A 13,839-nucleotide genomic window follows, 5' to 3' on the forward strand; every position below is an offset into this window, starting at 1 on the left:
CTCGGCAACAAAAGTTTTACTGAGATCTCAGCAAACATTTCATTTGTTTGCTGAGATTCAGCTAAGCATTATCCGAGACTCAGCAATCAAATGTCACTTTTGCTGAGATCTCAGTGAAATTTTTTTTGCCGAGATTTGCACAGCCGAGCTCGGTAGAAAAAACTAAGTGTGTAGATAATAACTTGGAATGTCTTAACATGGCCGTCAGGATGCAAGATAAAGTCGACAAAGAGAATCTGTCAATGTTACTTTGGACCTAATGCATTGTTCAGCTTGAATTGATCGCGAATTGAATTCTTTATCCAAAATGGGGATACTAGGTTGCTATAATCATTAGCAAATACAACTGTTTCCACAGAGCCATCTGGAACTTCCTCTGAATTTATTCCCTGTGTACTGTGTACTAGGCTTCCTCGCAAAGTTTACCATTGATTCCATGGGTTCTCTGAGATTCTGGAAAATTTCAATTGTCTACTCGCCAACCAGTTATTCTTGAACCTACCTGTCCTTGAGGATATCGACCTGTTGCCTGTTATCCTTAAAAAACTAGCCTAAATGTTCGTTTCAATCGCCGTTTACCACCCGTTTCTACAGAAAGCTCTTTTTTGCCTCCTAACTTAGAAACATTCCTAATTTTAAATTCCCTAGTTCTTTTTCGCTACCAACCACCATTTCGACTAATGACTGATCTTTTTTTTTTGTTTTAAAATCGCTATTAATTGCTTACCTACCCCTCTCAACTAACTTCCATTCGAATTCCTTTCGTCTGAAGCACTTCATTGCTGTATTTTCCTAACAAACACGGTTTTAAAAAACTCTAAATTAACGATAGAGAGACAGAAAAGAAAAACAGCAAACAGATATGTGTATTTAACGGTTCGTAAATTATTCGTTTTTAATTAAGAAACAAATGGAAGAACAAGAATAAGAAGAAGAAAGCAAGTCTAAAGTATAAGTGATAAGCATGCAACAAATAAGCATTTGTTCTAGTTTCTTCTAGCCAACAAGTACGGTGGTTTTTTATAAATACTTAGGAATTCAAACTATACGAGAGAGAGCGAGAGAGAGAGAGAGAGAGAGCGCCCGCGTGGAATTCTAAATTCCCAAGCATGGAACAATAACTTCTCCTAGTTGTGTAGGTACGGTTTATTGAAAATTTAGGGATGAAAAATGAAAATTCGAATGCGCAGCTTGTTCCGATGTTAAGGATGCGGAAACCGAGAACTTGCGTGTATTTTCTTAGCTAGCATTTACATTTACATTTTTAGCCTTGTGCCGGAGAGAAACAAGAAGTTCGTTCAGAATTTTGTACAATGTGAGAAATCGTTAAATATATATACAATAATATTACATGGATATTTTTTTTTACAAAGTAACCTTTTTACATTGTATAGTTGAAACCAATTCCATTACAAAACAAGTGCCTTTAAAATAAAAAATAAAAACAAAAGAAACGTAATATAAAAATACATTAACTTCATTTAGCAAAGAGCAGCAGGAAGATGATCATGCAACAATCAGAAACTAGCAAAGCAGGATGAACCATATTCATACCAATCAACAAATGATAATAAACCTATGGACTACGTCTAGTATGATGATGATGATGATGATGACTCAATAATCAAACCAACAATGTGAGCTTTAGATAATTGCATCAACTATTGTTTTTTTTTTCGAATTGATCCGTTCATCGCTCGTCTAATAAAAGAAAAAAGCAACCTTTGTATATTAGCTGGCCTGGTTGGGATGTTTGCAGTTTGTGATCTAATATGTACCGAAACGCCCTGAAATCGTATGGATTGATTAGGATAGTAGCCCGCGTGCGCGTAGACTGACGCGTGAACTTTTGCTGCGTTTTTTTCCGCTGATTACCTATTTAACAATTTTTAATTGAGTTTTGATTCGGCTGGTCTCCCGGACTGTTGATTCTATGTGTATCAGAAAAGTCAAATTTGACAGAAAATAAAAGATCTGTCCCAAGTGATTAGGAAAAAATGTTCAAACACATTTCGTCGTCCGTCGCAAAAATCATGCATAACAGGTTTGCTCAGTCGTAAAACTGTTATCAGATTGAATAATGAAAGACTAAGGAATCGTTTAAATACACTCAGCGAAGTGTTTTGGTGAGAGAGTACAGCGAAATTAACGTTTAGATTTTGGGTGCCGAAGTCTACGGACAATTTGAATCCAGCAGTGGTGAGTTCTTCTTCTTCTTTCCTTTATTTAACGTCGGTCTCTGTTCCGCAATCTAGTGCATCCATTGACGGCAATCGAATGTGCAGGAAGGCAGCTTCCACACCTGCGTAGGATATCGCACCCATTCAACACACATGGGCCGGGACCAACGGCTTTACTTCCCTTCCGAAGGAAGACGTGACCAGAGATTTTTATGCCTCAGAAAAATCCCACCGACCTCGGCTGGGATTGAACCCAGACCCATTGGGGTGTTAGAAAGCAGTCACGCTTACCACTACACCACCCGCGCCGGCCAGTGGTGAGTTCGTTCCAGTTTAATCTTTTTTTTTGACATACACGCGTAACATTTGAACAGGTAGTTACCCTCGTTGACCGATTCTCTTCATCGACTTTTTATTTGGTTTACCATGGCAACATAAATTAATGAATTTCTCGCTAAGCTCGCAGCACAGTTCGACAGAAGATGACAAATAAAAAACTTAGTACCAATGGCCATACGGCAGATAACAAAAGAGATGATTCATACCAAATAATATGATAACTGGCAACATATTTACACCGATGCATCACGTTCCGAGGGAGAATGTAGCATTGGAAACAACATGGAGATAAGTATGAAACTACAACACTGTTGCAGTATCATGACAGCGGTAATCTTGGTAATATGGATAGCTACGAGAGAGGCAATGATAGTACAAAATGGCAAAACGGTCCTCTTGACGGACCCAAAATCAGCATGCTGGTATTTGCTGGACCAGGCTCAAAAGGAAAAATCAGATCAAATATCAAATGAGATTTTCGAGAACATGATAAGTAAACGAATAACAATTCAGTGGATACCAGCGCATGTCGGAGTAGAAGGCAACGAACGCGCTGATCAATTAACAAAAAAAGGATTAACAAGTCCACCAGTATCAATAAATTACTATGGCACGACATGGTACACGGCGAATGAGAACGACTCAAATTTGAGTTTAGTTCACTCATAATCGCCAAAAGTGCAGGAACTCAGCGATGAGTAAAATTTGTTTCATGGTTTCCTATGGAAAACCTTAAAAATCTGCCGGAAAATGAGGAAATTTACGAAAATTTTATTCAGTCTCGGAGTAGTATCAATAGACTGAGTGAATACAATCTTTACTTTTCTCAAATTCAGGAATTTTTCCCTGGAAAATCCTGGAAAAACCTGGGAAAACATGAGGCAAATTAACTCATCGCTGAGTTCCTGCACTTTTGGCGATTATGAGTGAACTAAACTCAAATTTGAGTCGTTCTCATTCGCCGTGTACTTTACTACTATTGAAGCAACTACTCGAAAAAAAAGAGCAAACTACTGGTATCGACAGATGGCCTTAGTAGATGGGAAAGGCAAGAAATTCTTCGATATAGTGGATAACTTTCCGGACAGACCATGGTACTGGAATTTGCATATGAATGGCGAGGATGTCAGACTCTTAAACAGTTATATCAGGTTATATCAGGACATGACTATTCAAATTTTTGATTAGCTTAACTACAAATCAATGAATTCGAAGAATGTTATTTATGCGCCGAAACGGATACGACAGAACATGCGCTATAATGCATAAAATATGGACACATCAGGAATCACTTCGAATGGGATAGATATCGAAACCTTAAAGGACGTAATAAAGGGTGATACGGTCAAAATTTGGTCAATATCAACTTGACGTATTTCTTTCAATTTTGCATTTAAAAAACCTGAACACCCCTCATTTTGAAGGTGTGTGTGTGTAGAATGTTGCTCCTATTTTGATTTTGGAATTCACTCTTCAGTTGTCAAAATGCCGTCCAAGCAAGAAGAGCAGCGTATCAAAATTTTGCTCGCGCATCGCGAAAATCCGAGCTACTCGCACGCAAAGTTGGCAAAATCGCTAAAAGTTGCCAAATCAACCGTTACAAATGTAATTAAAGTGTTTGGGGAACGTTTGTCGACAGCCAGGAAGTCTGGATCGGGGGGAAATCGAAAACCGGAAGCCGCTGAGACGACAAAGAGAGTTGCCGGTAGTTTCAAGCGAAACCCTAACCTTTCTCTCCGAGATGCCGCAAATAAGCTGGGTGTATCGTCTACAACCGTGCATCGAGCCAAAAAACGAGCCGGACTATCGACTTACAAGAAGGTAGTGACTCCAAATCGCGATGATAAACAAAATACGACGGCCAAAGCGCGATCCCGGAGGCTGTACACGACGATGCTGACGAAGTTTGACTGCGTGGTAATGGACGACGAAACCTACGTCAAAGCCGACTACAAGCAGCTTCCGGGACAGGAGTTTTATACGGCAAAAGGAAGGGGAAAGGTAGCAGATGTTTTCAAGCACATGAAACTGTCAAAGTTCGCAAAGAAATATCTGGTTTGGCAAGCCATCTGTACCTGTGGCTTGAAAAGCAGCATTTTCATAGCTTCCGGGACTGTCAACCAAGAAATTTACGTGAAAGAGTGTTTGAATAAACGTCTGCTGCCTTTCCTGAAGAAACACGGTTGTTCCGTACTGTTTTGGCCGGATTTGGCATCTTGCCATTACGGTAAAAAGGCCATGGAGTGGTACGCCGCCCACAACGTGCAGGTGGTTCCCAAGGACAAGAACCCTCCCAACACGCCAGAGCTCCGCCCAATTGAGAAATACTGGGCTATTGTCAAGCGAAACCTAAAGAAGACCAAAAAAACTGCTAAGGGCGAGCAGCAGTTCAAGGCAAACTGGCTTTCTGCGGCGAAGAAGGTGGACAAGGTGGCTGTACAAAATCTGATGGCAGGGGTCAAGCGTAAGGCCCGGCAATTCGGATTTGGAAAAGCGGAAGCCTAACTGAATATTTTTCCTGAATTTTATACTAATTGACCTTGAAAAAGAAATTTAATTTGATTTTTTAAATAAACGATTTCACCGATTTACACGCGTTTTCCCTTGACCAAATTTTGACCGTATCACCCTTTAGATTAGATTTTAATATGTTTTCCCAGCAAGACTCAAGCATGTGTTTGAAAATATTACCCTACCTACGTACATGTTCTCGCGCAACACGAGAAAAGGGCCTATCATCAAAGAAGAATACTAATAGCGAATTTGTTTATTATCGGGGTTGAAACCAGTTCCAACCCAGTTCGAAACCGAACTGTTTGTCAGTACGAACCTCAACCCGAGGTAGGTTTTAAAAACAAACGATCAAACTGACGTTTGTCAGAAAACAGCTCAATTTTGGCATGTCGGTACATTTTATTTCAGAGCATCTATTGGCCAAATCTGAGTACTCTAGGACTTTGTTTACCCCCCTGACGATAATAGGTTAAGGTATTGCCGAAGCCAACATTTCCCCTATATAAAAACCGATATATTTTTCAAAATTAAAGAACCCAATCGCTCCCATACAAAGTGACACCGAGGGGCGCTAATAAGGTGATTTTTGCAAATGTAATCGTACTGATTTAAAATAGTTCAAGTGTACCAAAATTGATGAAATTTTGGGTTTGGGTTTCATTTTTAATGTAGATTACGAATATGCATTTACCTCAATACCCCTAAAGAACCCAATTGGCAACAATTTCAGAAATCAATACATTATATCAAAACTACAATCGCATAACTTATCAAGGTGAATCCTAATCCAACGAACCCAACCTACTAACAAAATATCCCTCCTGTGACCTTTGTGGGGACAAGGTACACTGAAACAAATCGACATGTACCGTTTATTGGATCCATCTTATAACATAGCAATGTCAGCATATTTATTCATTCTATGTGATGATTGATAGATTCCATTGGATTATCACTTAAAAACTATGACTGCGATATGGAATGATTTCTATCGTAATTTCACATACTTAGTACTTGATAATACTTTGCTTCGAACGTGGTTAGCGAAGGTAAGAAGTATATGAATATTGTCTGATATATTTCATGGTGAAAAACTGTTGATATGTCATGGGTGGGAACAGACATCTAGAAACTAATGGAAAATCATATAAGTTTGCACTATGAGAAAATTCAGTAAAATATACCTGTTTTCATGATGAATATTGCTCACTAAAATATATATCTTATAAGATAATCATGTATATTTTATTGGAGTTGCTTTTACTGATTTTTGACGTTTGTTGATATGTCGCGTGTAAATAGACATGTAGAAACTATTGGACTGTCATTTAACTTTGCAGTATAGGAAAACATGTATATCTCATTGTAATAGCTTGCTTTGATTTTTGACGTTTAAAGATTGTAAACAGATCTATCCCAATCATTAAATAGTCATATAGAAATGCCTTTTAAGAAATCCAACAGCAAGCATTTGTTTTGCATGTTTTTCTGGGATGAATATCGCTCCCAATAAAATACATCTTACATGATTGTTCTTTATAAATTATTGAAACAATTTTCAACGATGTTAACGTACACTCATTCATATGATAATTGGTTCCAGAAAAGAATGTATTGAGATTGAAAAAAAAATAATACTACTGTAATATTTACTTTGCTATGATTCTAATTGTAAGCCTTCTACACGGCTAATTCAGATTCCAGCCCTAAGTAGTACTCGAACTTCATGAGCCAGTTCTATCAAATCATATAATTAAGTCGTTGATTTATTGCACACAGGTGCATTAAGAAAGATTTGAACAAACCACACCACCGAAACGGAACATAAATTTGTCAGTGCTATTTGTCTTCATTCTAGCAAAACGAGCATAAAGTTGCACTACATTCCATGTCGGGAGAGCTGTTCTTACTTCATGCTATTTGAACGAGCTCAATCTTGAAGTCAGCCGTGGCCCAGTGGAATCGAGCACAGACACCGAAAGCATCACACCTCAACAGATCTTGATCGAATCCCAAATCAGCTACAATAAAAAAAGGCACAACTGTGAAAGCTGCTCCCACTGCCTGATGTTTATTTTTCGAATTTATTTTTAGAAATCGATTAAATATATGTGTCAAAAGAAGAAATAAATTTCATGTTATTTTCACATAAACTTTACTTCGATTGATTTATGACACATATATTATATTGTGGTGAAAAGTATAGCTTATGCTTATGGGTTTCAAATCCATTTCAGTTAATTATTATAATTTAATCGATTTTCATTTATCATATGACGATCATATAAAAGTTACCAAATTATCAGCATTGTAAATGTATCAGATATTCATATAGAATTTACCTGACACATTTTCAATCATATCATTTTCAATGGATTATCTTATAGCGCAAATTTATTAGACTTCCACATAACAGGAATATGTCAAATTCGTTCAGTGTAGGCAGAGGTAAACACGGTCCCCAAAACAACCAAGGTCGCTTTAATATTAATTCCCTACTTCCACCTGATTGCAAGAACGTGACCGGCGTCATTATTGATCTTTAAAATTAAACTGAAACTTGTACAATGAGAATGGAAGGTCACTCCCAACTCATTTGATTCATTGTGCAATTCAACAAGTTTTGATCAATCACGGAGTAGCAACCATTTGATATGTACAGTCAGTCCAAGCACAAACGAAGTGACAGACGACTAACTGGCGATGAAATCCATTAAAATAATGTGGTTCACTGTAATAGAATTTTCTTGGAAGCTTGTGCCATCATCCACCAGATGGGTTAGTTTTTTTTTGTTTTGATTTGAACAAAGTTGATTTTGTGTACAATGATTCTTCGACGGTGTGCAAAGAGTGTATCATTTTGTTTTTTTTTTATGCCTTTCAGTTTTGAGTAGAGTGAAAGAGATAGAACCAAAACATTCTAGTACATTTGGTGAAAATGCTAGTACAATCCAGCGGTAGTGTTGCCATGTGGTACAATCCAGTAGTAGTGGTGTTGCCATGTGGTACACTGAAAAATTGAAATAGCAGGTTAGTCACCACCAAGGCTACAAAATGGTGAGTTGACAACCTGGAAGGAGCGGAATACCTAGCCCTGGTCCTCACAAGTTCCTACTTCACGCCTCCTCGAGTCATATGATAACAAAAGACTACCAACTGAAACATGGACACAGCTGGTTGGCGTAGCCTGGGCAATGTTGCCAGTCCGGCAATAGCAAAGTGAAGAGGTGCGACGCGAACACTGGCGCGGTAACCATAGTACGGTGATAGAGGAAATGCTTCACCAAACCTGAGCGTCTGCTCACCATGGAGGTGCGGCTCAAAACGGCGTCTGTTCTCCATGTTAGGAGCGGCTGATCACCGTCCTAGTGCCAGCGTGGGACTCTAAACAGAGCTGTGCACGATGGTCCCCCGGCGAGACAGGGGGTTGGGGCAGGCCCAACAAGCCGCCCTGGAAAAAAAAACAAAGTTGCAAATACCGAAGAAAGAAATACGGATCGGAACAATCGGCACAGACCTACGCGACGAAATAAGGACTACGATTGGAAACTCGGAACATGGAACTGCAAATCGCTCGGCTTCCCGGGTTGCGATAGGTTAATCTATGACCAACTTCAACCACGCAACTTCGAAGTCGTAGCACTGCAGGAACTTTGCTGGACGGGACAAAAGGTATGGAAAAGCGGGCATCGAGCGGCTACTTTCTACCAGAGCTGTGGCACCACCAACGAGCTGGGAACCGGCTTTGTAGTGCTGGGTAAGATGCGCCAACGCGTGATTGGTTGGCAGCCGATCAACGCGAGGATGTGCAAGTTGAGGATTAAGGGCCGTTTCTTCAACTACAGCATCATCAACGTGCACTGCCCACACGAAGGGAGACCCGACGACGAGAAAGAAGCGTTCTATGCGCAGCTGGAGCAGGTGTACGACGGCTGTTCGCAACGGGACGTCAAAATCGTCATCGGCGACATGAACGCTCAGGTAGGACGGGAGGCAATGTATAGACCGGCAATCGGGCCAAACAGCCTGCATGCCGTATCGAACGACAACGGCCAACGATGCGTGAACTTTGCAGCCTCCCGGGGTATGGTAGTTCGAAGTACCTTTTTCCCCCGCAAGGATATCCACAAAGTCACCTGGAGATCACCTGACCAACACACAGAAAACCAAATCGATCACGTTCTAATCGACGGGAAATTCTTCTCCGACATTATCAACGTCCGCACGTACCGCAGTGCGAACATAGATTCGGACCACTACCTAGTTGCAGTATGCATGCGCTCAAAACTCTCGACGGTGCATAACACACGTCGAAGTCGAACGCCACGACCCAACATTGAGCAACTACGGGACACCGGAGTTGCCCAGGACTACGCGCAGCAGCTGGAAGTTAAACTACCCACGGAAGAGCAGCTTGGCGCAGCTTCTCTTGAAGATGGCTGGAGGGACATCCGTTCAGCTATAGGTAGTACTGCTGTAGTGGCACTAGGTACTGCAATCCCGGACCGAAGAAATGACTGGTTTGACGGCGAATGCAAACTGTTAGTAGAGGAGAAGAATGCAGCACGGGCGAGAATGCTGCAACACCGCACGAGATTGAATGTGGAGCGATACAGACAAGCGCGGAACAGACAAAACTCGGTTTTCCGAAGGAAGAAGCGTCAGCAGGAAGATCGAGATCGCGAGGCGATGGAAAATCTGTACCGCGTAAACGACACACGGAAGTTCTACGAGAAGCTAAATAGTTCGCGCAAAGGCTACGTGCCGCAAGCCGATATGTGCAAGGACTTGGACGGTAACCTTCTCACGAACGAGTGTGAGGTGATTGAGAGGTGGAAGCAGTACTATGACGAGCACCTCAACGGTGAAGCAGCAGAAAACGAAGGTGGCACGGCAACAGACCTTGGAGCACGCGCAGAAGACGACAGGCTACCGGCCCCTGATCTTCAAGAAGTTGAGGAGGAGATCGGTCGGCTGAAGAACAACAAAGCAACTGGTGTAGATCAACTACCAAGTGAGCTATTGAAATACGGTGGTGAAGCACTGGCTAGAGCGCTGCACTGGGTAATTGCCAAGATTTGGGAGGAGGAGATATTACCGGAGGAGTGGATGGAAGGTGTCGTATGCCCAATCTACAAAAAGGGCGACAAGTTGGATTGCTGCAACTACCGCGCGATCACACTGCTGAGCGCCGCCTACAAGGTACTCTCCCAAATTCTATGCCGCCGTCTGTCACCATATGCAAGAGAGTTCGTGGGGCAATACCAGGCGGGATTCATGGGTGCCCGCGCTACCACGGACCAAATTTTCGCAATTCGGCAGGTTCTGCAGAAATGCCGCGAATACAACGTGCCCACACATCATTTGTTCATCGATTTCAAATCCGCATACGACACAATCGATCGAGATCAGCTATGGCAGATTATGCACGAGTACGGATTTCCGGATAAACTGACGCGATTGGTCAAGGCGACGATGGATCGAGTGACGTGCGTTGTTCGAGTATCGGGGACGCTCTCGAGTCCCTTTGAATCTCGAAGGGGGTTACGGCAGGGTGATGGACTTTCGTGTCTGCTGTTCAACATCGCGTTAGAAGGTGTGATCAGAAGAGCTGGGATAGACACGAGTGGCACGATATTCAGGAAGTCCATCCAGCTCCTTGGTTTCGCCGATGACATTGACATTATGGCACGAAACTTTGAGATGATGGCGGAAACGTACATCAGACTGAAGGCTGAAGCTAGACGGATTGGACTTGCCATCAACGCATCAAAGACAAAATATATGAAAGCAAGAGGTTCTAGGGAAGACAATGTTAGCCTCCCACCCCGAGTTCAGATTGACGGTGACGAAATCGAGGTGGTCGATAAGTTCGTGTATTTGGGCTCACTGGTGACCGCCGAAAATGATACCAGCAGAGAAATTCAAAGACGCATTATGGCAGGGAATCGTGCCTACTTTGGACTCCGGAGGACGCTCCGGTCGAATAAAATTCGCCGCCGCACGAAGTTGACTGTCTACAAGACGCTGATTAGACCGGTGGTCCTTTACGGCCACGAGACCTGGACTATGCTCGTGGAGGACCAACGCGCCCTTGGTGTTTTCGAACGGAAGGTGTTGCGTACCATCTACGGTGGAGTGCAGATGGATGACGGAACGTGGAGGAGGCGAATGAACCACGAATTGCACCAGCTGCTGGGAGAACCATCCATCGTCCACATTGCAAAAATTGGGCGACTACGGTGGGCTGGGCACGTCGTAAGAATGCCGCACGACGACCCAGTGAAAATGGTTCTAGAAAGCGACCCAACAGGAACAAGAAGAAGAGGCGCGCAGCGGGCAAGGTGGATCGACCAAGTAGAAGGTGACCTGCGGACCCTTCGCAGACTACGAGGCTGGCGAACTGTGGCCATGGATCGAGTAGAGTGGAGACGACTTCTTCGGACAGCAGAGGACAACAAGGCCTTAGCCTGATTGGTAAGGTAAGTAAGGTTAGTCACCAAAGTTTTCGAGCAGTCGTCTGTCACTTCGTTTGTGGTTTCCACCGGTTGGAAATAGTGTGCGATCACCCAGATTGATGGCTGTGCAAACCTGCTCCACATAGTTCCATGAATCGTTCTCGATGGCCTTTGCCTCCAACCCGCCACGGACAGCTACAAGGACACCTCCACCAGTAGATTTACGGCTGTTGTTAGGATTCCGATCGCAACGAAAGACCTCGTAGTCAGGACCGAATACTTGACTGGAAAGCGTTCGATAATCGAGCCACTTTTCGCACAGGACAATTACATCGTAGCAACAATCCGATACAGCAAAGTAGGCGGTACTCTTCAACATCAGAATTCATTCCACCGGCGTTTTGGTAGAAGATCACGACGTCCTGCTTGCGACAAGGAATTGAACGACTGCTCTCACTTGAAATCACAGATACATCAGGCAATAACTGACCATCATCAAGTCTGATTAAATACTCGCCATAATGAGTGGGTTGGAAGAACCCCTCTCCACATCCGACAGCAGGTCCGGAACGACTATGGTGAACGAAGGCTGCTGATGGCAGGACTGAGACGGAGGGATTGTGTGGCAAGTACAGTCATATTCTATGCCCAGGGAAGTCGAGAAATGTTTCAACCCGACAAATATTTTGAGAGCTAGTGCACATGTAGATTGAGGTTATAACGACGCCACTGGACATTAATCCTCAATCGAAACAATTAAAATTAAATTGGCATTCAGGCTTTTGTGTTCGCCGAATATTATCTAATCTTAAACTACCCATGAACGCATAACGGTCCCATTTGAATAGCAAATCAAGCAAAGATGTGACTTATGCTGCTATGGGAAGTAATACAAGAAACATTTCAAACGTTCAGGAAAAAGTATCTAATGGGTTCCAGGCGAACCTGGAGGAGGTAAAGTCTGATCACTTCGTCATTTGACGCGGAATTGTTCAATTATTTTTTTGGGAAAAAAAAATAAAATATGTTCAACCTACATCCAAAAATTATCACGTGCCTGGTCTCAGTGCCCGTCGAATACTTTTTCATGTTCGTCAAAATTGATAAACTATTCATGCAACGGAGTGGCACTTAAAAGTTGAAGCAATTTTGCTACGATTATTTTGCCCCTGTATATTCTTGTGGTTTGCCAGTCAACCACGTCACCCAGAATGGATTTGTTTCTGCATGGTCGTTTCCGCGAGAGAAGGAGAACAGGCTACAGACAAAAAGGTCAGTGACGGACCTTTATCTTAGGGGAGGGTAGTATGGGGAAATGCGTGACCCTGTATGGGATGCAGTTTGAATGTAAGGCTTTCGAAGAAACAACGGTAAGTCTTGAGACATGTTTTTTTAATGTTTCCAGTGTTATTATTTTTCAATAATTTAATTTTTTTTCACCAGTTTTACCCTTTCTTATTTTGTTGTTCCTTATGCTTTGTTGAATTATTCTGAATTTCCTTTGTTTGCTTTTGGTTGTGTGGTGGCCTAGCAGTAGTAGGTTTCACAGACACAGAAAGGTTCAAACGGGGGAAAAAAACACAAAAAGGTACTAAACGCAGTCTATGATGGTGGAACATTAGGTATATGTATGTGATTCCTTTCGTTCACGAACTGCTTTATCTTCTTCCTCACTATTGATATTGTATTTGTATTTGTATTAGGTGTTACTATTTTTTTTTCGTTGGATAAAAAAAATCTAAACAAACAAGAGTCAAACGAACTCACTCGTCTTCAATAATTGTGAACAGTTATCTATCTAAACATGTTTTCTTTTCCTACTCTTTCTTTCATTTCACATTTTGTTTTACTGTTGCATGTGTATTGGTGATTTCTGTTTTTACTCTTATTCCTTTAGTACTTGCCCTAAATTACTTACATTGACCTATAGTTGCATTTTTTTGTGTTTACTTTTTTTGTTTTATTCTGTTCTGAATCTTAAATAAGTTGTTAAACTTACGATGCTGATTTTAACCTCGATTTTTCTTCACTCTCTCATCGACAAAACAATACTAATTTGTAATAATAGTTAAAAAAAACACAGATAGAGGACTAATTAACGGTACAGTGAAAGAACACCTATGTATTTCGTGATTTTCATTCCGTAGGTAGTTTTAGTTTTGTTTCAATCTCAATTGTTTTTTTGTTTGTTTTCCTTTTAAAAAGATTTTGGAGATCCTCATTCACACACACAGAGCGCACACAGTGAGCACCAAGCAGACAATGCGCGCGGTCGCCTCGTTAAGGGAACGGAATAGGGGTTAAGGTGGGATGGGGGGGGGGGAAGTGGGTGTAAGCTAAATTTGACA

This window comes from Ochlerotatus camptorhynchus, unplaced genomic scaffold (assembly GCF_037179485.1).
Source record: "Ochlerotatus camptorhynchus isolate MF236.1 unplaced genomic scaffold, CSIRO-AGI_Acam_v1.1 ptg000141l, whole genome shotgun sequence".
NCBI classification, from domain to species: domain Eukaryota; kingdom Metazoa; phylum Arthropoda; class Insecta; order Diptera; family Culicidae; genus Ochlerotatus; species Ochlerotatus camptorhynchus.